Below are 27,218 nucleotides of genomic sequence, written 5' to 3'. Positions count from 1 at the left end.
GGCAGCTCCTCGAGGTAGATCACACACAAGAAGTGGCCTCTGGTTATGTCCATTTGGCTCCAATTTGGTGGATCAACTTGCAACCCACCTTGGCAATGAGTCATGATCCACCAAGTGGGTCACAACCCACAGTTTGAGAAGTGCTGATCTAGAAATCTATAAGTATCTTTGAACTACGTGGAATAATGTCATGGAAGCCAAGGTATAGGCTTTACTAAATTTAGGCAAAGTGGTATCCAAACACATGCTGGTTTAGTTGAGAATGGCTAAATGCTTTCTCCTTAACAAAATGAGTCTTCAATCCTCCTAAAAAGAAAGGTGCAATTTATGACTTAAAAACATAGTGTGTCCAGATGGCAGCTTCTCAAACCGCTGCTTTTCAGTGCTATTACACCATTATATTATCTGATCTGAACTGTTTACCTCATTTCCTATAAGAGCTTATTGAACAAATTTGTAGGAGTTTTAATCAATGCTTCTTTGGCTGACTTAAAAAAATCTCTCTCTATATGTATATCTAAATAGCTACAGATTAAATTAAATTAGATTAGAATAGATAGATGATTTTTCTAGGCTGTGACAATTTAACCACCACCCCCCTTTTAAAGGCTCTCAATCCGATAATGACCCCTGTCAGTTTCATAATCTCTTGTCTTCCTAATATCTGTAGTGAGATGCCTTTAGGGCTTTTTGGCAGAGACAGGCTGACATCTACCTTTCTTTCTTTTTTTAAGCGCTAGAAGCTTTATATCACTCAAAACAAGAATGTGAAGCAGGTTGACTATCTGCAAAGGTAGGTGCAGCAACCTACCTAAGAGCAAGCACAATCCTATGCATTCACTCAGATGAAAGTCCCACTGAGCTCAATAAGACTTACTTCAAGGTACATGAGTATAGTACTGCTTTGTTACAACACTCTTAGTTCTGCTGTGATTGACAGCTATTCCAGTCAATGGGAAGAGTGGATTCAGGGACAATAAGCTCCTGTTTCCTGCCTATTAGATTAAAAACGCATTCTATAGCAGTGTTTTGTGCAGCACTCAACTTTCCAGAATGCATTATGAGAGGTACTCCTGTATAAGGTTGCAGCTGAGTTACTTTTCCATAGCAGGGTTTTTCAAACTATTTTCTAGAAGACCTTGGGGTTTCAACCAAAGCTTATCAGGTGTTCTCAAATCAGATGACCAATGATGGGGCACTATTTTCCTGAAAGACATCTTGCCCAGTGATACCAGTCCATCCTTCAGTGTGCAGATGTCAGTCTTTTCCTCTGATCTGCAAGCTGTTCCCAGTTATTTGCTCTTTTCACCAATCTGTTAGGGATCAGTCTCTGAATTTCCATAATCCAGTGTTTCTCAAACTGTGGGTCGGGACCCACTAGGTGGGTCGCGAGCCAATTTCAGGTGGGTCCCCCAATCATTTCAATATTTTATTTTTAAAATATGTGACTGTATTTGGGGAAATGTTACAAACCTGTACTTTTAACAAGCTACTATGTATATTCTTTTAATAATGATAGCAAATGAGACTTATTCCTGGAAGTGTGGGTAGGATTGCAGCCTAGGATTTAAAAAAAAAATTTCCTGCTTGATGATGTTACTTCCGATCATGGCATCGCTTCTGGTGGGTCCTGACAGATTCTCATTCTAAAATGTGGGTCCCGGTGTTAAATGTGTGAGAACCACTGCCATAATCTATGATGTGGTAATTTGTACTTGAGATTCATTTGAGTAGCAAGTTCAGATACATTAGAACCTTAGACATTACCCATGGTTACAGCATGTCTGGGAACACATCATCAATACCCCCCTCCATGCACACACACACACAACATTCTTCCCTTGGACAGTGATCGTCTGACTAGACAAAAGCTTTTTATGGGGAAAATTACTCTTCATGATCATCAATGGTGGTAACTGAGCATTTGCAACCATAGGAAGAAACTGTTCTGGGGACACATTCAGTCTATACAGACAATTGCTGTCCATGGGAACAGTAGGGGGTGGAGCTACAGAGCATGATGGGGTGAGGCTTGCCAGCATGTTCCTGAACATGCTATCACTGTGGATAGCATACATGGTGATGGCATGTCTGAATAGGGCTTTGGTCTTATGAATTCAACATGTATTTTCTTGCTTAGCTGGGGTGAAAAAAACCTTGGCTTTTGATAGCTTTTGAGAGAACAGGGTAACTGAGCACATGTTAGATCTAGTCGAAAAACTATGATCTCCTTTTTAATCTATCCTGTTAAAAAAAAGAAAAAAAAGAAATGCAAATCCACCAAGTCTGTGGTGTTGGGAAGCTTACATCATCCATCTGTGGCCAGTGAGTAAGAGCTCTCTGAATCAGAGTGTCAGAGGTGGGTGCCTGCACAGATTATTATTTTTAATTAAAAGACTCAGGGTACAGATTAATTTCCATTGCTCAATATTTATTGTTTCACCTATCTCCAAAAGAGAACTCGGTGCACTCTGAAAAGAGATTGAGAGGTTTGCCTGCTTTCATGGCAGACTCCGTAGTTACTTCTAAATCCTCTATTGAAACACTATTCTGTAACTTATTACAGTTAAAGCTCCCCTGTGAATCATCATAGGAATCCTTCTGCCTCCTTCTGGAGCAACAGGGAATGAGGAGAATATTTTTCTTCTTTCTCGAGTGGTAAAAAACATACAATATTGTCACAAAAGGCTGTCATCCATCAAAGCGCTGACCCTGTACCTCAATGCTAATTGAACTTGCTCTACAAAACATAGGTCTAGCAAGGGACTCGTGCTAAATTATTACATTCTATTACAGGGCCTCAGAAAAGAGAGACAGGGGAAAAAAAAAACCTGAGCTCTTTTGTGGGGTGGAGGAGAGGAAGGCATATCAGTAATTAGAAGTGTGTATGTGGTTCACAATGACAAGAGATAAAATCCTAAGGATAACAGAAATAGAAAACTAAACCAAATCCAGGCATTCCACTCCCACCCCATACAAGCACGGCATTCCCAGGTTCTGATGGACGACCTCAGCATAGCCTGTGAATCTCAGGGTCCAGCTTCAAAACCACAGAAGGTTCAGTGTTGTCTACAACCACTAGCTCAAGTGAGAAGCACTGCACAGGAAGAAATGAGAGGCCCCTCACTCTCACTCATGATTAACTGCCATCTGGTATATCAGTCAATAGATTAGCAGCCCAGTCCTAATTGGGCTGCCTGCAGCATCATACTGCAGCATCGAAACAGCCACCTCTATATCCCACGTGAGCAGAGAGGCAGCTGGAGGTCTCCCCATGTCAAGCCCCAGCAGTTTCTATGGGTCTACCCAGAACCATGCCAGCTCAATCACTGGTGCAGAAACCAGTTGTTCTGTGTATAGCTTTCAGGCCCAAGAGAGGGTTAGGATGCAACAAAGGCCTCCTTCACCATCCCTACCCCCTCCTGGGTCTGAACTACCTTCTGCCCTCCCCTGACCAAAACATCCCCTCCCCACCCCCGTTCCATCCTCCCATGACCCAGTGTTGGCATTACCCAGATTGGCAGGCACTGCCCTGACATAGGCACAGGCTGCTGGCAGCACTGGCTTCCATGTAGTAACGACATGCTTTTCGGTACATTTGCAATCAGATATATGCCTATTCAGCCAACAGGAGCTAGTTTAGGATTGGGCTGTAAGGCTGCAATCTTATACGTACTTTCCTGGGAGCAAGCTCAAATGAGCACAATGAGACTTACTTCTAAGTAGACATGCCTAGGATTGTGCTGCAAGACAGTGGCACTATCATTCTACACCTTACCAGAAGGAGGAATAAAGGAAGCAGTAGAACAGAGCACAAGTGGCTAGCTGTAAGAACAGCGCAAGTGCAGCTTCTGGTTACCAAGTCAGCTGTATGGCACTGCTGAACTCCAGGACACCATCAGTGAATAGTTGCCTATGGTGAACATAGTTGTTTGGGTGTCCATGGGTGAGTTAACTTTGAGTGTGCCAAATGCTGAATGATGCTGTTCAAAAGCTAGTTTTGCAATTCTGGAAGCCCTTAACAGGATTCAAAAGAGCAATGTAGATAATATGGAACATCTACCCAACTAGCTGCATAGTCATTCCAACTCTCCAGGGAACTGAGAAGCAGCCAGTGAACTGGAAATTCTAACAGAATAGTGGTGTCAATACGGTCTGTTAACTCCATAAGAACAGCCCTACTGCATCAGGCTGAAGGCCCATCTAGTCCAGCATCCTGTTTCCCCGCAGTGGCCAACCAGTTGCTGCTGGGACGCTCAAAAGCAAGAGATGAAGCAGACGGCCCTATACCCCTTAGCTGTCATTTTTCCAGGTTAAAACGCCACAAGCATTGTTGTCCTTCTTTGTAAGGAAGGAGTACCAGATCTCTGATCATTTTTGGTTGCCTTCTTCTGCTCTTCATGAAATAGGAAATCTGAATTCTGACCCTAGGGCAGCTGGCAAGTGAGGTTTTTGATATGGGTCTCCTTATCCCAGCATAAAATTTCAAGTGAGAAGCAGTTCTCAGTTGTACCAAATGCTTAGGTGGAAGCTGATCTTAATCCTCTAGAATAGGGGTCTCCAAACCCCGGCACGGGGGCCAGATGCGGCCCACGGAGAGCCTCTATCTGGCCTGCGGCCAGCCTCTGATCCCCTGAGGGCCTCTGGCCCAGTTGACCAAACACAACCAGAGTTGTGCTTTTGGGGTGGGGGAATGGGGGTCCATTTAAAGTGTGTGTTTTATTTCTTGGGCTATGTTCGTGCTTGGAGAAGTCCTGGACATTTGAGCCCATTCATTCTTCTAAGTTCCATCTCTAATGCATTTATTTAAATTTTCTTTCTGGCCCTTGCCACTGTGCCAGGTATTTGATGCAGCCCTTTGGCCAAAAAGTTTAGAGAACCCTGCTCTAGAACAAGGTACCCAAACCCTGGCCGGGGGGGGGGCATTTGCAGCCCTCAGGGACCCCCAATCCAGCCCACAGGGAGCCCCCAGTCTCCAATGAGCCTCTGGCCCTCCAAAGACTTGCTGGAGCCCACACTGGCCCGACACAACTGCTCTCAGCATGAAGGCGACTGTTTGACTTTTTGTGTGAGCTGCGGGCTGAAGGCTCCATCCACTCCTTGCTGTTTCACATCTGCGAAGCAGTAGTGGCAGCAAAGGAAAGGCTGGCCTTGCTTTGCAAGGCCTTTTATGGCCTTGACCAATTTTGAGACTTCATTCATTCATAGTAGTTCCATCCCTAATATATTCATTTATGTAAATTTATTCAAATTTTAAATGTAAATTAATTCTTTTTTTCCTGGCTCCCGACACAGTGTCAGAGAAATAATGTGACCCTCCTGCCAAAAAGTTTGGACACCCTGATCTAGGGTGTCAAACATAAGGCCTGAGGGCCAAATAAATTGGAAGCAATTTATCTGCCCCCCCCATTATAATTGGACTCTCCCAGCATGATAATTTTGCTTTCGCATATTTTGAAAATATGAACAACGTTTGCACATTATCTCTTCAGTCATTTGTAGCTAAAGAGCTTCTATGTGAGAACAAAGTGCTTATTCTGTCCATCGTCTGCTTAATGGTGTCACTTCCTGTTGGATAATGTCACTTTCGGCCCTCAGCAGGCACCATGAATGCTAACCAGCCCTCTGCATGAAAAGGGTTGGACATCCCTGCTCTAAATGCTGCAGCCAGAACACATTCAAGAAGCCTCTCTCTGAAGGCCACCAAGATGGCTTTCTTCTGGACGTCTCCCTCCACCAGTCCTGCAAACAGAGGGTCAGTTGTAGCAGCAAAGTTTTCAGAAACTTTCTCAGTTTCTGAAATCTATTTATTAAGCTGCACAGGTGACTTGCTGATGTGTTTCCTCTCACACCTTTACATGTTAGTTCCTTTGTGCAAAAGCCTCTCTTGCAAGGGTCAACTTGAACACACCCAGAATTCCCTTACAGGCAGGGGAATTGCAGGGGAAATTCAGGAATGATTGACACCTTTTCATAAAGGGAATCTTGTCCAGCATTGCAAATTTTCATACTGAGGAACTCTTGAAAGGTTTCTGAAAAACGCCAGGGTTCCTGGAACACAGTTCACAAACCACTGACCCAGGGGAACCTTCCACATACAAGAAAAATATAGGCATGGTACAAAAGCAAAAGAAAGCATCGATTCCCCCAAGGTTTCTCCCTTCTCAGAGCAAGAGAAATATTTTCTTCATCATCACCGTCAGCTTTCTTCATCCCCATTTGAAACAACCTCCCATCCCAGTTCACCCAGCGATAAATGGCGATGAGAGTACCACAAAGCACTCATAGCAACAGCTACCCCGATGAATCTAAATTTGGTTAAATAAGAGTCCCAGTTTATAGGGTTGCAATGCCTGAAGGTTCCAAGTGGGACAACACAGTTAACTTCCTTAAGTAAAAAGCTTTTGATACCCGACGTTTGATGGAGATAATTGGAATTTTACTGTAGTCTAATTAACGTTAATGGAATCTATTCATAGCCCATCATTGCTTCCACTGAAGTCAGAAACAAAAGCACCAGCGAGTTCAATAGAAACAGGATCGGGCCCCTTGTGTGAGTATCAAATGAAGCAGGCATCCCTATCTTAATATTTTCTGAATACAGCCTTTTGATGGCTCTGAGGAGATAAGACAACATGATAAATGTAATAGATGAAAGCCTATTATCTATACCATCTCTATTATAAGACATAAAAAAAACCTCTGCAGCATACATATATATTACTCGACGCTGCTGGGAAAGTTGACCTGGCTTCCAAAGGACAAGTTTTTAAGTATGATGCCACAGCAATTTTCAACAACACACATTTTACAACATTTCTCACGCCACCGCAGATTAGATATGTCTACAAAATAAAATATAAATATAGTACTGGGGGTTTATCTCATCCTTTCTTGGCTGCTATCTGTAAAGTAAGTACTTCAGTATTGTTTTCTAAATAAACATGAATCACTACAGAAGACTCTTTCGAATTTCTGAAAAGACAAAAAAAACTTAAATGAGTATTTTCTTCCTTTGTTCCAGGATCATTCTGAACTTGTAGAGTGCACTAGCTATCCACACATTTCAACAGGAAAGCCTATTTATAAACCACATTATTTTATGTCTGCCTCATTAAACAATCAGGACTTCCCCCCCCCCCCCACACACACACACACACCAAGGAGCAAAAAGGGGTGTGGGTGTTGTTTTTTTGCAGTTTTAGAATGTTCAGGGAATCTGAACAGTCAGCGTGACGTGGACCGCATATGGAAGGATTTCATTAATGAACACTTCATTTGAGAACTATACATTTCAAATTAAGTAGTTTGAGTATTCATGACAGCATGATCTTTAAAATACAGATGTCAATGAAGTTCTTATAAACCATTTTCCCCCCTGAAGAAGGGATGAACCTCCCATAGCATCTAAAACTCGTATCCAAACTTGGCATTCGGAAAATTTTGCCCTTTTCCACCACCCTCCGAATGAGCATTTAACCCACCACTTCAGAAGCTGTAACAGTGAACATCCGGTTCACTGCACTGAACAGGGTTCAGTGTTCCTTCCGGTTGCCTGCACTGAACAGGGCACTGGCTTAACAGCCCAAACAATTCCCGACAGGGCCACCAGGTGCAGCAGTGCCAAAATGGTGATCGCTGTATCCTGCGGCCCCACAAAGGTTGCTGGTGGCCTCCTCAAGTAAGGGCGCAGGCCCCACGATGAAGCTACTCAAGTCTGCACCGGCTGTTTTGCCAGAGCAGACTGGAGAACCTCCATGTTGGGCTTTGCAGCCCGACATGAAGAATAGGATCTGGTGGATGAGACCTCAGCCAGACCTACCCCCCTTCCGGGCCAATCACCACCCTGCCTCACCCCTGCCCCAGAAAGCCTACCTGCCACCCAGCGGTGTGATTTACCCTCAGGCACTCCCACAACATTTCCATTCAGTGCTGAGGCCAAGCAGTGGCAGCCCCTACTCCCCAGGTGCTGCAGACATTCCTTATGGCATTTTCATAACATCCAGTGCCTGCACTGGAGTTCAGCATGGGTGCCCAGAGGGGATAGGACTGGGCCTTAAGTGACCTCCAAGGTCCCTTCTAACTCTAATATTCTGTGATTCTATTATTTCTTCCTCACTCCCCATATTTTCTAAGCATGAAGGGGTGCTTTGTCCCTCTCTTCCTTTCTCTTTCTTCCCCCACTCCCATCTCTTTGTTGTTAATGTTGACCTCAGCAGGTCAAACATGGTGCAACGACTGCCAAAAATTATAGCCTTTCCAAGGTAATAGCAACAGCGCCTGGAAATATGTATTCATCTTTAAAAATATTATACAAAATAAGTTTGATTAGCTTGTAACTGACATATAGGATGGAGGAAATCTGGCTTGGCAGCAGTAGATATGAAAAAGGTCTAGGGGAGTGGGAGGAGGAGGAGTGGAGTCAAGTAGGTGGACAGGGATGGTCGCCCGTCACCAAACTGCTGCCTGCTAAGTAGGTACTTAAGAGGCATACTTAAAATGAAAGCACCTCTCCTTTCTTTACAAAACCATGGGAGAATCTATCAGGGATATAGTCAAGGGAGAACAGAGTGCCAGGATTTCTTCTACTGCAGGAGCAGTAATATAATTAGCAGAAGCATTCAGGTGCTACATCTGAAACATTTTCAAAAGGCAGCAACTGTTACCCTGCAGATGCCTGATCTTGGAAGCTAAGCAGGGTCAGGCCTGGTTAGTACTTGGATGGGAAACCTCCTGGGAATACTGGGTGCTGTAGGCTTATGCCATAGTCTTTTGAGACTGAAGGTTGCCAACCATTTCTGGCCAAAAAGAAGCATCTGGCTCAGTAGCAGGGAAACTTAGAAATTTGCCTGGGGGGATATGTTCGTGTCCAGGCCATCATCTTTCCCAAAGGCTGCCTGACAGACAATATGTAACTCATGCTACATTAGGAGCAGCTGGGCCGCAGCCACAAGAAGTGAGCTGCCATGGTAGCCCACCAGTGGATCTGTCACATTCTTGACCCTAGTAAGTTAGTGCAGGAGGTGGACAGAATGGGGAAGGAGGCAGTATCAGCAAAAGCAGCACTGCTAATATGTTATCCCTCTTCCAAACCTCAATCAGCCTTCCTGATTCATGAATCACTTGCGCAGGTCCAAGTAGACCCATTCCAACACTGGAGGCTTACCACCAGGTAAGGGTTCCTTTACCCAGAGGAGATCTCTGGGGTGCATTACATATTCTAGTGGCATGGCTGCATCAGTGGGGGAGGAAAAGGCTATGACTGGGGCCTAAGACTACAATCCTATGCACACTTTCCTGGGAGTAAGCCCCATTGAACTCAATGGGACATGCATAGGATTGGGTTGTAAGTCTACAATCTCATGCACATTTACCTGAGAGTAACTCTTACTGCACACAGCAAGACTTCTCAGTAAACATGCATAGACTAGTACTCTTCCATATCTTTTATATTATCTGGCAGTTTTTTTAAATTCCATTTTTCAATTTTTATAGATTTATTTTAAATAACCTACTGAAATGAAATGCATGAAATGAGCTAGAGCTTTAAATTTCATATAATAGGGATAAATGGCAGCAGAAGAAAACATTCAAATGGCTACAGAGGGACGAGTTTCTGCATTTCAACACAAACCACCATATCACCCTAGTTGATCCTGAGAGGGACCATGGCACATGGGGAAGGGGAGGTGATTTCTTTCCCCCTAATGCTGTTTTCTGACTGAAATGCAACCCCTGAAGCAGTCATGTACCTTCGAAGTAGCTTTTTACAGCTGTTTTCCAAAGAAAAACAACATGGTGGGGAAGAGTTAAACTTCCCCTCCTGTTATATCCTGGTCCCAATTAGGATCCAAGTTCCTTTCTTATCTGGGTTGTGAACTGCCATATCACAGTAAAATAGAGAAAGAGACTGCTTTCCATTGCAATTTTTTCACCAAATACATTGTTCGCACATTGATAGCCTGCCAGGAAAGCTTATTAAAAATTGTGTAGTATTATTATTATAATTATAGAATCTAGTAATGATTATCCCCCCAAAGCAATTGCTGTTTAAAATCTGTAATTTTAAAAAGACAGTGCACTTTCAACACTCTGTCAGCAGTTTGTTTCCTTTAAATGAACAGTTTCTCAAAACCTACACATTATTTTTAGATAAATTTGATATTTTCCAATCATGATTGCTGTTTATATTGGGCATTATTTTAGATGTAATTGTGTTACATTTAAGCATTCCTAAATTAATTCACATTAATCTAGTTACCCAAATTACATTTGCAAATTTATTTTAATGTGACAGCATAGTTAATTTATTCCTTTGGTACTTCATTCCTCTGTCTCCAGGGCAATGCAATTGCATCACTACTCTGAAGGCTAGAGTCTGAGAACTCAAATACACAGCATTATTTTATTATTTTTACTGTTTTTACTATTTTTACTATCATCATCATCATCATCATCATTACTCACTTAGATAACATTTTAGCATGTAACATGCTTTGCAGTCTGTCTCTTTTGTCCTCATAACAACAAACAAACAATTGTGCTGTTCATTATTTTTCCCATTTTACAGATAAGGAACACATAGTGACTTATCCAGATCTGAAACTGGTATCTAAACTGGGTCTGAGTGGCATACTTTGTTATCCATTAAGATAGATCTAAGGAAAGGCCGGGTTTCATCAGCCGTGTGACATGAGTGTTCATCAGTAAATGTGAAAATGGTAAGTGAGTTTGCCCACAGTAGTTATCGGAATAAGACGTGCATTCATGTGCCTTCTCCCATCCCCTCTCCTTCTTCAAATAGATATTTTCTTAGGTGATTAAGCCATAGTTTGCAGTTACTTCCCAACTGGCAAACCATGGTTTGTGTTTACCCTTCAAACCAGCTTTGCTAACTATACTGGGAAGTTTGGGTGATACATTATAAACCAGTGGTCTTCAACCTGTGAGTCGTGACCCCATGAAGCCTCATGGGGGGGGGCATTGCAGCAACCATTCAAATCTGTGCAGGTCCAAGACAGGGTTTGGATCCAATCCAATAACGGTACTGCCTTATCAGAACTAAGTTACTGACATGCTCCTGCACAGCCTCTTCTCTATGTCTTGCCCCACAACTCCTAAGGCTGGTCCTGCTCAGGCCGTTACCTCCTAAGGTTGTTGTGAAGACACAAGAGGTAGGAAAAGACAGGGTGGGTAGGGATGGGGGTGGGCAGATCGGGTCCTGGGAGGGAAGTCAGTGGTGGATCCCCAGTCTCATTATTTATTTATTGGGGTTATGGCACAAAAAAAGCTTGAAGACCACTGGTATAAACCAACTGTGTCAACATGAGATGACACAAAAGTCACACAACAGCTACAATTCACCACATGCCATTCAAATGAATGGATAAAATTCTTGTGCTTTCACAGCCCCTCCATTCCCCTCCTCCCCACACCCCATGTCATTATTTCATGCACTGGAAAAACATCCAGGTGACAATAAATAAAGCCATCTTAAGGATGCAATTTAAAACATGTTTACCAGGAAGTCTCATTGAACTCCATGGGACTGACTTCTTCGTAACCATACTTTCGATGAGGCTGTAAGACTGCAACCACAGAAAGCATGTACAGTGCTGACAAAGATGAAAACTACGAGAGAGAGAGAGAGAGAGAGACAGAGAGAGAGAGAGAGAGAGAGAACAAACAGCGTTCTCTCACAGTTTGCACCCCAAGGACATCCTGAACACCTCTGATACCATCAGATGAGCCGTGTTTCGAAACAGTTCCACAGGACACAGAAATATGAAAGATATATGCACGTCTATGGCGTGTTTCATCAGAGGCTGCCCAGTTGTTCCACATTTTAGTTTAAAGATGAATGGATTCGTTTCTGCTGCCCGGTGCAATAAGACAAGCTGAGCTGAGACTCTGCAGTATCTCACAGTTTGTGATGCACCACATGGAAAGCGGAGAAGTAATATGATTTGCCTACGTTCCAGGATGGAACAAAGCAATGTAGAGCTGGAGACATACTCTTTAAGAGAATGCAAACTTTTCGTGCTGCTACAACAGCTCCTCTCATAAACTGTTCATTATTTGTCATAAGAAACCACACAGAAGGACTGTCGCAGATTATTCCACATGCGCTTGGTGATGGAAGTGACGCCACATGACTCTGAGATTTAACCAAACAGTTTCCCATGCCATCAAGGACTCAGAAATTGTGAATTATAAATGGAGAAACTCGCACAGTTTAATCCTCCACATGCTTATTTAAAAGTGAATGTTTGTTGCAACGGACTCTCAGGTTACTGTGTGTATGATTTCAGTCTTGTCCTCTAGTATCAGATCAGGAGATTGCACCGATACAACAAATGTAGCCTAAATGTAATGCAATGAAAGGATCACGCAGAAGAAATGTGCCATTTCTCCAAGGAAAGCAAACAACCTAGGACAAAAGAGTGGGGTGGCATAAGACAATGAGCCGTAAAAATGCAAAAAGGGAAGAAAGGCAAAGAGATAAATATGGACACTGAACATGTATGGAGGAGTGGCAAGCTGCACTCCTACACTACAGACTTAAAATTAATGCTATCAGTGCACATACTGTATGGACAGGTATCTCCACATGGGGACTACTGATGCAGCAATCCCCATCATTGAACAATCACAATAGCTCGAAAAGCACTGTTGCAATCACACAAATAGCAGCGGCTGTGGCAACCACATTATTCATTCAACACAGCAGCGGCTGTGGCAACCACAAGAGGGATCTGAAGGCCTTAGGAGTGGACCTCAACAAGTGGGAAACCCTGGCCTCTGAGCGGCCTGCTTGGAGGCAGGCTGTGCAGCATGGCCTTTCCCAGTTTGAAGAGACACTTGGCCAACAGTCTGAGGCTAAGAGGCAAAGAAGGAAGGCCCATAGCCAGGGAGACAGACCAGGGACAGACTGCACTTGCTCCCAGTGTGGAAGGGATTGTCACTCCCGAATCGGCCTTTTCAGCCACACTAGACGCTGTTCCAGAACCACCTTTCAGAGCGCGATACCATAGTCTTACGAGACTGAAGGTTGCCAACAACAATGGCAACCACATGGAGGTGCCAGCCAGCAGTCCCTACATGTCTCATTGGGCTACAAACCCACCAGCAGCCCTGGATTTCTCCATACATGATCACATGGTTGCCTTTAAAGCGCAACAACTCAGCATAAATGGGAATTTTCGCTAATGAAAAACATTGTATTGATGTTGACATCAGATAATATGGAAGTATTTCTGTTGTGATTAGTCTGTGATAACACATTCACACATGCAGACCTATCATGTTGTGGGGTGGTGACAAATATGTATATGCGAATATAGTCATTAGACTGAACATGGGTTCAAATTCCATAAACTCACCGGTTGGTCTTGAACCGGTCTGTCTCACTTTCTATATTAGTTCTCAATCTGTAAAATAAGAACAATTCTTGTCTACTCCACAGAGCTGTTGTGGGTGCAAACACAATTTTAAAGCTGGTGGTATGCTCAAAGTGCTACATCAATCAATAATATTGACCCATAATATGCATGTATTTGGTATGGAAACCATCAAGCAGTATCATGAGCTAACAAATAGCTTTTTCTTACCATCAGCGCAACTACAAATCTGACCCAGTTGCATAAATAAAGTTGCAGAATATGCAGGCCAAGTGGAAGAATCCAGAGCTTTGGAGATCTATGTACTTCAAGATTTTAACCTAGCCTGAAGCAATGCCATTAATCTCTCTGTTCCATAAAGACCAAACTTTGTGGGACACTGGCATTGGGTATTGGACTTTTGTGCTGCCTTGTTGAACATGGCTATGATACCAACATTACAGATCTCTGAGAAGCTGAAAATACAGTAGTACTATGCTCCTAGGGTCTATGTATACAAGATCCCTATATCCATTTTATACTGTGCCAGAGCCTCCCTCAAATCATAAGGACTATAATTGATGATGTGCTGTGGACAGTTCCCTCTTGAAAAGCTTCAGAACTACAGTTCCCAGTGCTCCCTAGGAAGCATGAATAATTATGTCCCTACTTGTTGGCTCCCTGGGGTCACCTGGTTGGACACTTTGGGAAGCAAGGTGCTAGGCTAGGCGGACCTTTATGTGATCCAACAGGATTCCTAGTCTGCTCTTCAGTCTGCAGTATAGATACATTCTTAGAATGCAGTACTATGCATATTTATTCAGAAGTCTCAATTTTTTTCAGTGGGACTCACTCTCACTTAAGTGTGCATACAACTGTAGCCTTTGCTTGACTAACCAGCACAGCACATTTGGCTAAAGGCAACTATAGAAAGTGGTTCACTCATTTAACCCACCCTTCTAGATACTGTCTCAGTTGTGGAAGGACACCTGTAGCAGTGAGAAGACAAGACCTCAGGCCAGTTACTATCTCTCAGCCTCAGCTACCCTACAGGGTTGTTTTGAGGACAAAAGGAAGGAAGGATCCATGTATACCATCCTGAGCTCTTTGGAGGAAGGGCAGTCTAAAAATTTGAAAAATAAACAACCTCTGTGTCCTGAGAACAGTTGATAGAAACACACCCACAAACCATTAGCAGCACATCTTTTGAGCATACCTTCCTAACCAGAACTAGAATAAAACATGAGCTACACCCATAGGCCTGAGCCACACCATGAAAGCCTCAGAGACGAGCTGGACCATGCCATCCCCCACAACTTAAAATCTCATTAAGGATACCACAATTCTAATCAGCTTCTCCAAGGATTTGTCACTGAGTAAATCAGACACTACCAGACTTCTAATGAAAACCATACTTTTTTGCTCCATAAACACTCAACGCCATTACATGCTTCTTGCTTATCATCCTCAGTATCACTAGAAACAAAGTACAGAATGAGCTTCTCTTTGCATACTGGAGTCAACCCTCCAGATCTGTATCAAGCTCCTTCATTATTCAAAAGGCAGCCATTCTCCTTCTAGTAAACAGTTGCACTTCTACTTACACAGTATGAAAATTACTGCTGCTTCCAACTTCTCATTGCCGGTGTGATGTATGGAGGCTGCACTAGACATGCCAAGTAATAACTGGATTTCCTCTTAATGCTCTTTCACACAACCCTCAGCATGACACTCATCTTGAGGAAAAGCCTGCATTTCAGGAGCATGCTCAGTCTCTGCCAAACAGATACTCTGCCACTCTTCTTGGCCACTAAGTGGCAACAAATATGGAAACATTAAGATCATAAGAGGGGTCCTATTGGATCAGGTCTACCACATTCAGTATCCTGTTTCTCCCAGTGGCTATCAAGTTGCCTCTGGAAAGCTCAGAAATGAGACATGTGGACAAATAGCCTTCTACTGCCATTGCTTGCCTGCAACTGGTATTCAGAGATTGCTTCTGAACCCAGAGTTAGCAGAGCCATCACAACAAGTGGACAGTAAGAGAGCTCCAAGAATTTGGCTAATCCCTTTTAAAGCCAGCTAGGCTAGTGCGGGGTGTCCAGATGCCATAACCACAAAAGAGGACAAGGCACTCCAAAATCTAGGACATCCAAGAAAAACGTAAGACATGACAAAATAAAGGCTAAAAACACTCATATATTGATTTCATGTGGTTAATTTAAACACTGTATTACTTACTATTAAATTTAAACACTTTATTACATATAATTTATTAATTATAAGAAGGCTATGCACTGCCTGCAGGGGTCTGCTCACAGGGAAAAGGAGAACATTTAAGTTCCAGCATAAAAGGTTAAAAAAAGAGGACATGTCCTGGAAAAAGGTCACCCTGGCTAGTGGCCATCAGGCACCACCTCTTGGAGCAGTGAACTCCACTTCTTGGAGTAATAATGTCCTACATGTAAGAACAACTTCCTTTCTCTCCCAAATCTTCTATCAGTCGGTTTCAACCAACCCTCTACACATTAGTTTGTCTTTGAATCTTACAGTCTGGAGCAGCAGTTCTCAAACTTTTTGGTCTCTGGAGCGCTTTTCACTCCTAAATGAAATCTCAGGGAGACCTGCTGGAGCATGTGTGGGGTCTTAGAGAGCACCAGAGTGCTAGAGCACCAAGCAAATGGCTGCTACTTATGGTTGCTCATGGAGCCTCTGAAGGGGTCTCAGAGAGCCCCAGGGCTCCCAGGCACTGCAAGGAACTTGCTTCCCCCCCCCCCGGCTCATTCATGCCTCAACTACCAGCTGCCCTTTAAGCAGTGCCTGAATTATGGAGAAGGAAATTTGGGGTCCTGAAGGAAGCCAAAAACCCCACACCTCACTTGACTCAGTTTTGGCTAAATCATGGTTTCCCCATAGGATTCAGAAGTGGGGGGGGGGGGGAATCACAAAAGATAAGTACACTCCCATAATTCACGTACTGGCCTTAAAGAGTTCTAAGCCTGTTTAACTGCCATGCTTCTAACCAAATTATAATTCTAGGGACTGAAAATTTCTAAATGAAGGATTCTCAGTGTCTTCACAGACAGTTCCCATATTTCATTAGAGCAGTGGTTCCCAAACTGAGGGTTGGGACCCACCAGTGGGTGGCGACCTGGTTGTTGATGGGTTGCGAAACTGACAAGCCAAGAAGGAAAATGTATTGAGTCCTACAGAAAGCGGAACTGAGCAGCACGTGCGTGTTTACTCGTGAGTAGGCAACAGTACCTCAGTCCACTTCAATGGGCAGGCTGAGTAGAACACAACTTCACCAGAATGGTTCTGATACGATAAATGCAGGCTGCAACAAACTCTTGGTCCCCCTCTCCAAGCTGACAAGGAAAACGTATTGAGCCCTAGGGAAAGCGAAACTGAGCCACACGTGCGTGTTTACTCACAAGTAGGCAAATGTGCCTTGGCTCTGATTGAAGGCCAAGTGAAGTGAAAGGCAAGGCCACCAAAATGGTCCTGATCTAATGAACATGGAGCTCAAGCGAGTGCTCCAGATGGCACCCCCCACCATAGTAAAAAGGATAAAAATAGAGGCTTGAGTAGTTGGTAAAGTGAAACTTTTTTTTTTAGTCTTGTAAAACTAGGTGGGCCATGATAAAGTGTTGTTTTAAACAGTGGGTCCCAGTGCTAAACAGTTGGGGAACCACTGCAGTAGAGGAAGCTGCAGCAGCAAAGCAGTTTTCCAGCCAGTGCATATGGCCCAAGTGTTACTCGAGTGTACAGTACAGTGCCTAGCAGTAGAGTAGTAGCATCAGAGTCCAGCAAGGATATGGCCAGAAGCCCTGAAAAATGTCGAGCTGCCTTGCTCATGGTTTTCAATCCTTCTACTGCAGTGAAAACATATGCTTTCTTAGGAAGCCGTCTCATCCTGTAATTTCCCTTCAACAATAAACTCATCTTTTTTTTAAAAAAAGCCCTACAATTTAAAGAGTCCTGATCTATGTTTTCAGCCCACATAGAAATTAAACCTAGTTTCCTAGACCCTGAAAAGCTAATTATGCATTCAATTAGAGTTTCTTAATAAAGATTAAAACTCTGAAGTCTATTACGAGCCCATATTTAATTCAACTGCCATTTTATCCATGCCATGAAAGTGTGAGTGGTAACAATGAATATAAATTATAATACATGCCACCAAGTGAATGCTATTTGTCCAAGTACGTTACTATAAAGAATTAAATTTTGCTATCTGTTCCATAATCTAGTTAAAATTGGTATTCTTTATTTGGTCTTTCAATGTAGTCCAATTTCCTTACTTTGAAAAACAAATTCTAGGGACTAAAGAAAAGAGATTAATTTATCATTAAGACTCTGCCTAATTGAAGTCAATTCTGAACAAACTTGAATTCAATTTCTGCTCATTAAATTGAATGTGCTCTGCGATTTCTCTCTGCATTGCTTTGAGCAAGCAGCTGAGAACAAGGGACTAACATCAAAATTATTAAATTGAGGAGATTTTATTTGGTCTTCACATGCCAGGGCCGCTTTGATGAGGAGCTGTTTTGGCACTGAAAGGAAACGAGAGCAGCTGGAGGAAAAATCAAATGAAACTAAGCCTTGGAAAATTGAAGAAAACGCAAGCTTAATAATATTTAATAATTAAATTTCCACAAACAATAGCGGCAAATGAAGTAATCTGCAAAGTCTGTGAACTCATTTGCATAATTGATGCTGGTCCCCTGTAAATGAATAATGAAGATAATAAAAGATGTTGCTAAAAATGGGCACAATAACAGCAAAATTTCATCAAGCCGCGCTCTCTGATTAATCTGCTCTTGCAAATCAGCAGCGAAAGGGGAGCGCGTGATTAACCGTGCTGAGGACTGCAGCAGGCGGCAAGCTGCCCTTTCTCTGTGTGTCTCTGGGTACCACGGTTCAACCCTCTCTCCTGCTCTGCCTGCGTGCTGTTGCCAGTGAAGGAACAGGCACAGCCTCAGCACCCCTCAACAAAGCCAGCTCGGTTCCAGGAGCAACTGCAGTTTGTCATTAACCATGTCACTGCCGCCTTCCGTTCGCTCTGCCTGACCGAGCAAAAAGGCCTCTCATCCAGCACTTCTGCTGGACCCACAAGCAAGGCACGGAAAGACGGGGCAGGGGATGTCAAGAGTCCACTCAGGAAGTGTCAAGAGTCCCCACAGCAGAGCCTTTGGGTGAATGGGGGAAGTCAAACTAGCTCAGAGGCTGTGGCTCAGTATCAGGGCACAGGCCTTGTGTGCAGAAGGTCCCAATTCAATCGTTGACATCATCTCTGATGGGATTTGGAAAGACCCTTGCCTGAAATCCTGGAGGACTGCTCCCCCTAGACAACACACCACACATAACTTACGAGAGCTGGTGCCGGGTATCCCCTGTTCAAATTTCACCACAGCCGTGAACTCACTGAGAGCCCAATCCTAAGCTTCCCTAGCGCTCAGGGTTACAGAAGCACCCAAACGGCGACCACTGTATCCTATGGGGCAGGGAAGCAGGGCCAGGTTTCCCCAGAGTAAGAGAACAAACATTCCCTTACCTCGTGTAGCACCTGGGCGGTCCCAATGGGTTTCTTCAGATCATTGCCAGCTATTGAACTGGCGCAGAACCAAGGAGACCTGTGTTGGGTTTCCCAGCTGGGGTGGGGATCCAAGAAACGGCAGCAAACCCTGCCACCATCTCTGCTCCCTCCTGGGCCCGCTGCTCCCCTCCCCCGCCCTCCCTTGCCCAATTCGACCCTCTTCCTGCCTTCCTCCTGCCTCAAACAGCCTTGCTACCAACCGGCAGTCATACTTACCACCAGAAGCTCACTGCATCCATCTTGGCTTGGCTTGGCTTGGCTTGGTCAAGCCTCTTTAAGGCTTGGCTCGGCTCAGTGCCAGTGGTGCTGGCACAAAAGTGCCTTAATGCATTTTTTGCAACCACAGAGTAAGCGGTGCCAGTGGAGCTCCAGTGCCACGGCTGATAGGATTGGCACTGAGTGGTCTAGTCTAGTCTAGTCTAGTCTAGTCTAGTCTCTTGGTCCTGATTCCCCATCTGCAAGAATGGGGACAATAATACTGATTTATCTTATAGAGTATGAGAATGTTTGCATAGTACTTCAGAGGCTTGCAATGCACTTAGATTATTGCTTATTTCAAATACCATCATTTGCCTCCTGGAGGCCTGCTCTGGAGAAGCTGGACAATAGTGTTGAATCTAGGAGGGAACAATGAGCACCTTAGGACTAGATGATTAGCAGAGGTAAGGGAAACGGTAGCCTTGGGAGGGGAACAAAGCTGTGGAGGTTTTCCCATTTAAACACTGGAGAGTGTGGGGTTAGGTACCAATGCAATTCTAAACACAAGAAAACTTCCAGCCGGAATGGGTCCTCACTTACAAATATGGCAAGCAGACACAACACTGTGAGCTCACTGTGGGATTGGCGGTTTCACAATTGCCTTCAAGAGGAGTGTCTGCCTTCTCCCATTGTTTTAGCATTAAAATTCTGAATTGAAAACATCTCTGTCCTGTAGAGATGCAGCTGAGCTTCAGTGTTCTGAGACATCAGATGTGGTGGTGATGGCTACAAGCAAAGATGGCTTTTTAAAAAGAGTTGACAAATTCACGAAGGGTAGAACTTTTGTAACTTTTAGCCATAATGGTTAGATGGAACCTTCATGTATAGAGTCAGTACAGCTCTGCATCCAAGATGCTGGGGGAGGGAACAAGAGAGGAATGTCATCACTGTCATGCCCTGTTTATGAGCACCCAGAACAATCTTGCTGACTGCTATTGGAAACCAAATCAGGAACTAGAACAGTGATCTCTTGATCCAATCCAGAAAGGCAAGTCTTGTGTCCCTGATACTGCTTGAACCCAGACAGAGAGGAAATGAGAGCACACTGGCTAGCCACATGCCCCATGCCAACTTGCTATGGCCATATCCCCTGATCCCCCACACCTGACCACTGTCAGAGGCAAATGCTGAATGTAGTGAGTTTCCTTCCCACATTCTTGAATCCTGGCTAGCCAGAATTCTAGAACACAGGAAGAAACTTACTAGTTCTGCAACTTTTAGCACCTCTCTCGAACATTTCTCAAGGTGAACGTGAGCCCCATATAAGAGCACCATATAAGCAATGCAAACTAAAAAAATTTAAGGAATTCCCATCATTCTCCTTTGCCCTTTTTTCTCATTTCTTTTAGAATGGGGTGAGGTGCATGAGAGAGGAGAGGGGTAGCTTGCCTCTTTTTAAAAAACTACTATATTTTAATATTAAAGTGTTAACTATTAAAAAAACCCATACACTTCATTTTTCAGAAGGATCATAGGCTCATATGGATTGGGGAAATCCTTCAACTTGCAAAGAACTGTTCTGCAGGGTGATGTGGGCACACTTTCATGAGAGTACTGATACCAAACAGATATCTTCCAGAATCATTCTTAAACTAGACTGAATGTTGAGTCATTCTCTAAAGCTGCATGTCACATGGAAGCCAATAGGACTTTCTTCAAAGTAAACATGGATAGGATTGGGCTGCAGAGTTAGCTTTGATGGCATCCTTACATAAACCTGGTTATATTAACATAGCTTTTGACATGATCTTCAGTCCTGCCTTGTTGTCAGCCTCAGGGAGGGTCAAATGCCAATTAATAAATGAAAAAATATCCTTCCTTATTTGTTGAGGAAGGTTACTGAAATTTTTAGTTGTTTAATAATGTTGTAAGCTGACAGCAGAATTGTAAAGTAAATTGCCAGCATATTGCATAATAATATGGTGTAGTTATTTCTAAATTAGAGTGACATCATTCATTCGGCAAGAAGCAAGAGTATATATTAACATGTGTCCCACATAACTTCATTTTGTTCCAGAGATTTATAACTCAGCAATACAAATTAGCTTCAGGCAGTTATGTGGCAAGTAAGGTCTTAGTCTAGGACTTAATTATTTTGATTAATTTGGAAGGAAAAATAATAGTACAATGCTTTTTTTAAGGATATATGAATAACTGAATGGAAGTCACTGTGTTTTCCTCTTATATAACAGACACTACTAAAGAAAAAGGAAGCATTGTGCTCAATATGCTCTACGACATTGACCAAACATTCCCCATGACATAAATGTTCTCATACAAGCCCCTTTCATCCAAGCTGGGGCAAGTGTAGCAGCCATACTTGGAGGCTGAAGACATGACAACCAGTCCATAGTTTCATGTGGTGGCTCTCCAAATGAAGATCTAGGCTTCTGCAACAGTGAATGATTTCCTCACAGACTCACATTTGTTGTAATTAAGGTGTACTCATAGAAGAACACCAACACACACACATTCTGTTCAGTGCTTTTTGCTCAGGATTTACTGTCAGAGCGCTAACCAGACACTGTCCCTTTTCCTCTCAGCATTTTACTATCACAAACTACATGTAGCAACCATTCATGTCCTAACTAAATAGAAATACTGGGGGGGGGTAATTTATTTCAGTTTTGCAGGCATGTATCCAGTGCTAGGGCCAAAGTACATGTTATGTTAAACATGTCACTGGTCCAGACACACATAACTATTTTGAAGTGAAGGGGGGGGGGCGGTCGGCTCAACTGGACGAACTCTCCACAGTTGCTTTTGGCCCCAAGAGAGAAAAGCAGGTGAAAATTGATGGATCGCCCAAAGTGGATCCTGCCCCCCTTCAAGACCCAATCTGCCATAAAGCACTTTCAACAGCATAGGAGTTAATTGTGCTATCAGGAAGGTCTGTGCCATCCCACTGGTGCCATTGCAAGCTGCAGCATGCGCTGGAGCAGGTAAGCCTTGCACCAGGCAGCAGAGCGGTGGAGGAAAGGAAGGGGAGGGGAGGCGCAGATCAGGCCTGGGAGGGGCGGGATCAGTGGTCCTGGAACACACAATATTCTATCTCCCTTCCCAGGTCAGATATGCTGATATGGATCAACTTGGACTTGTGCCTGCAAATTAGCAGGCACAGGCCCAAGTAGACCTGTTGCCACAGCTGGGGGCTTTCTCTGGGGGAAAGGGACAAATGTCTCCTTACCCAGGGGAGACCGCCAGACTCCTAAGTTCCCCCACGAGATACAGAGCAAACTGAGCTAGCCCTGCTGCATTGGTGTGGGTGAATTTCAATAGGATCAGGCTGCCCATTAGCCAAATAACATTAATTAGAAATGCTGTAAGAAGAAAAATACACTTGGTAGTTCTTGGATTTTTCTTTGGGCCAAAAGGAAAGCAGACTTCCAGGTGATGCACAACATTCAGATAATGATAAGGAGACTGATCAGGTCCAACCATGATAACCGACTGCCCAAAAGTTGGCTTGTCATTGATGAAACTTCTTTCTGGAGACCATAGATTTGAAGAAGGCATAACTCAGTAGTAGTGCAAGTATATGGTCCCTAGGTTCAATTCACAGACAGCGCATTCTTAAACTGCTGATGCTGGGCCAATCCAAGGCTCTGGGGTGGGCGGGGAGGAGGCGGGAGGGAGGCATTGCTGGCGGGGGAGGGTGGGCAGTGGTTGGCCCTGGGGCGGGTGGGCGGGGTGTGGGAGGCGGGGTTGGGATCCAGCAGTTATGCCAGATTCCAACCCCCGTTCCCAGGGAGTTCTGAGCAGCCTGAAGCCGCTCCGCTCTCCTCTGACTTGCACCACCTCCAGATGTGGCGCAGGTCCAAGGAGACCCATAGGGGACAGGGCGCCTTACCCAGGGGTAAGGGGAAATGTTTTCCCTTGCCTCTGGCTGAGCCAATTCTGGCCCCATCCTGCGCTGGATACAGCACAAGCCTCTTGGCTTGCCTGTTCCAGCACAGGATAGGATTGCACCCAGAATCTCGAGGTGAAAGGATCTCAGTTTGAAGATGCTGAGAAAGACCTCTGCCTAAGACTCTGGATAACTGCTGCCAGCAAGGGTGAGCTATACCCAGCTAACTGGATCAGTAGTCCAATTCAACATAAGGGAGCTTTGTGTGTTCATGCACTTTGCAGCTAGTTTGACTGAAAATGTATCGTGGCATTTAGAAAGAAGATGCAGCTGATTCTTCAATTTGCTCTGCCAGCCTAAGCCTCCATCAAAATGTAATTAAATTACTTAGGCACTTTGTATTTTACCCAAAGGCCCTAAATTGTGAGCATATTAATAATATTATACATGCAGAAAGATTGCCGGAGTCTATCTTTCTCAGAGTAACACTTTCTGTCCCCTTTGTGATTTCATGGCTTTTTATTTGTGCAGGAATAAGTTATATCCTTTGGAATGAGAGACATTTGAGAGCTATCGTGACAGCCACGAATAATAATACCTTTCAGGGAAGAGTAATAGTTAGAAAGAGCAACAAAGTTATAGTTAACTGAAAAAGCTCTTGAAGACTTCACTAACTGAGAAGACCAGATAAAACGGGAACAGCATGAAATGGGAATTGGATTCCCCCCATCCACCCAAATGTATAAATATATACTTTTTTATATAAAGATAATAACTACCTTCAGGTATAGTCCTTTCTTATGTTCTTCTTTCTTCTCATTTGCGCCCCTCCCTGAACTTCTGGCTCAGAAGTATTTGTAAATCAGAGGCATAAGAGCCCTGCTTTCAGCTCCTGAGAGAGGAGGACAAGTCAAGAGTGTGGTTGACATTAGCACAGATCAAGGCAAGGCAGCTGCCCAGGCTCCTGGATGGTTGAACCCTGGCACAATTACTGATAATTAGAACTGGAGGGCTGCAGGGGGGCCGGATCATGAAAATAGCATGAGTGACACAGGGGTTCTGTGGAGGAGGGGAGGCTCCCTGTTGGACTGCAACACTCCATTACCTCCAGGCATTTGGGCTTTCCCCTGGCAAATTCATATACTTAAAGGTCAACTCTCCAGAGTTGATGATTCCGGGATGCTGATCCTCTCCCTCACTAAGCAATTCAGTTGAAAATATGAGCTGATCACAAATTACCACAAACGGCATTTTATGCCTCAATGAGATCCTCTGCTTTTTGTGCAAGATTGCCAGAGGGGGCTCAAAATGATGCAAATCCACAGCAAATGAGCAGAGGGATTTTATCTCTTTGCCTCCACTGAGGTTCCCACTCCAGTGAAGTCCCCTCCCCCTTTAGATGTTATTTTTATTGTGCTCCATGGGCAGGGAAGGAATGCAGCAAACATGCCCATTTAAGGGAATGTGAAACCTTGTGGGGTTGGGGCTGTTTGAAGCTATAAAGGAGACATGCAGGCATTTGGGGTTGGGCTTCTCTGCTGATAGTTGTACCAGTAACATGTTGCTTGTGCAGGACTAACAAAGTTACTTATATACTTGCTGGTGTTGTGGATTGACCTAGCAGTTGGACAATGAACTTGAGGCAGCTGCCTTGGAGGCTGTACAGGGCAGGGACTTACATCACACTACTATCTCAGCCTACAGCCATAAAGTGACCTATGGTTACTTGATTTTTAATTACATGTATATTCCATCTTGGAACTCAGGTTGTCAAAAAGAGGGTTCCCATGTGGCCTGCTACCAAAGCATCAACCAGATCTGGACCCTGTTAGCTTCAGCAAGATGTGTCTTCATGCAGAGCATAACTAGGGTGGAGACTGAGGAGCACCCACCCTGGAAGCAAGACTTCCCTCAGGCTCCGCCTCTGGGAGCCTCTAGAGGAGAAGCAATAGGGCATGCAGAAGCACCGAAGTGGCCAAAGCACCCAACCCCTCCTCCAGGCTTTCCCCCCAAGGAGGAGGCGCTAGCCATACCTGTGCCTGGCTGCTTCTTCTCCGGGTAGTCACCTCCGGGCTCTCCCTGGAGGAGGAGGTGAAGGTCACTTCATGCACCAGCCCCCTCCTCCAGGGAGAACTGGGAAATGATGTGACAACGTCCTGTGCCATCATGACATCACTGCCCTGGGCACTGGGGCAGTACATTATTTGTCAGTTCTCATGTCCCCTCAGCCGTTGCTTTAGAATGAGAGCATCCAACATATTAATAGGCCACCTCCCCGCCTTCCCATATCTCCTCCATCTCAAAAGGAGATGTTTGTCCCATCAATTTTTTCTTAGGCGGTCACATTTTTAAATGGTCACATTTAAGAAATAAGAATATAAATAGGGTGCATGGCCTTTGCAGGTTAATTAATTAGAAGGCCTTGAACACATTGGAGTGTTATGGGATATGGAGTACCCTTCAGCAATCATATTTCAGAGGGAAAATGAGAAGTGTCCATAATCCCAGCCCTGAATACTGATGAAAGAGTTGGACCCAGGCATTCACTGATTATCAGTACTGGGGGGGGGGGGGGGTGTAGCCATGAAGTCTGAGCAAACATTGCAAATCAGGAAGTATTTTTTTCCTTTCTGCATCAGCTCATACAAAGGTACTGAGAACATCTTGCTCACTGCAGGGGTAACAGCCACAGAAGTGCCGATGATGCTTTTAAAAAGCACATGAGCTTGGAGTTGGCATTCAAGGTGATCTGAGTGGTACAGGCAATTTTGAAAGCAAGCTGGGATTTTCAGAGCTGCTCGGCAATTGTAGGCAAAGCCTTTCACAAACAGATATGGGCAGTGTCCAAGTAGTGAAGTTGTATTCGGTCTTTTCGCACCCTGCTGTCTCCTTATCACCCGGCTGCCAAGTTCCACAGCATAATCACCGGCAACTTATCACTTTAATTGCTAGGAAACAGGCTTTTTTGTGACCATTCCAACTGGTTAGGTTAGCTGCAGCTTTGTATTGTGCGTGATAGCCTTGCTGAGCTGTCTGCTCCTATAGATACTTGGTTTCTCTCATATGAGGGCGCTGAAAACCAACCTTTTATTTATTTATTTATTTATTTTTGAGATGTGTGTTTTGCAATATGTTATTTAAAGTCAGAGCACGTCACGTACTTCAGGGGTTGGCAGCCCCAGATAAGGAGGTAAAGGAGAAGCCTCCACAAGGGAGATTAGAAGGAACTCCACAGAGCAGTAGATCCCTTCACAAGCTATCTCTGACCTGCGCTAACTTGCAGACACAACATTTTTTGACACCCTAATGCAGAAGTGCTGTGGTTTTGAGAGCATAAGAATTGCCTGTCAGGACAGCCAGATGCCAGTAGGTGCATAACTTGTGCGCTGCCCTGCAGAATGCAGACCACAAGTCATGGTATGAATGAACAGGTTCTTAGCAACCTTCGGTACACCCAAGGAAGTATCAAAAAGATCTGTCCAGGCCCTGATGGGCTGCCAGACATGACTAATAGGTATAGTTACCAGATTAGAGGCACCCCCAAACCTGAGATTGCAGAGGCAAGGCCTGGTGATGTCCCACAGTTGCCAACTACTGACTGCCTCTAAAACCAAGAGCTTGCACATGCCTACTGTGACTTGTAACCCGTAATGAACTTCTTCTCCAGAAATTTGTCCAATCCCCTCTTAAAGGCATCCAGGGAAACCATCTAGATATTTGACAAACCAACTAGTGGGCCATGCTTGGCTTGGCAGAACACCTGATGCACATAGCATGATGAACCCCTGTCATTTGCCTCCACTATTTGGAAATTACAGGAGAGCAACCAGTGCGATGTGCAGAATGTCTTATTTGTATTTTCACACATGGGCCAAACTGACCATGTTCTGTCTTGTCATCCACTCAGTAACACACCAAGTATGTTCATAGCCTATATTTGTGACAATGGTGTCAAGCCCGCCATGATGCACACAACTTTGAGTGGCTTTTTAGGAAGGCAGCTAGTCTGCAGCTCATCGTGGAGGGCTGTGTAACAGCAGTAGATATGCTGAGTCACCCTACCTTTCTCCTCTAAACCATACCCTGCCTGGAAGTGTGTAAAAAAAAAATGTGGCTCCAAGCTTACTATATATTA

The sequence above is a fragment of the Tiliqua scincoides genome, chromosome 4 (assembly GCF_035046505.1).
Source record: "Tiliqua scincoides isolate rTilSci1 chromosome 4, rTilSci1.hap2, whole genome shotgun sequence".
Taxonomy (NCBI): Eukaryota; Metazoa; Chordata; class Lepidosauria; order Squamata; family Scincidae; genus Tiliqua; species Tiliqua scincoides.
This window is presented reverse-complemented; position numbering follows the sequence as displayed.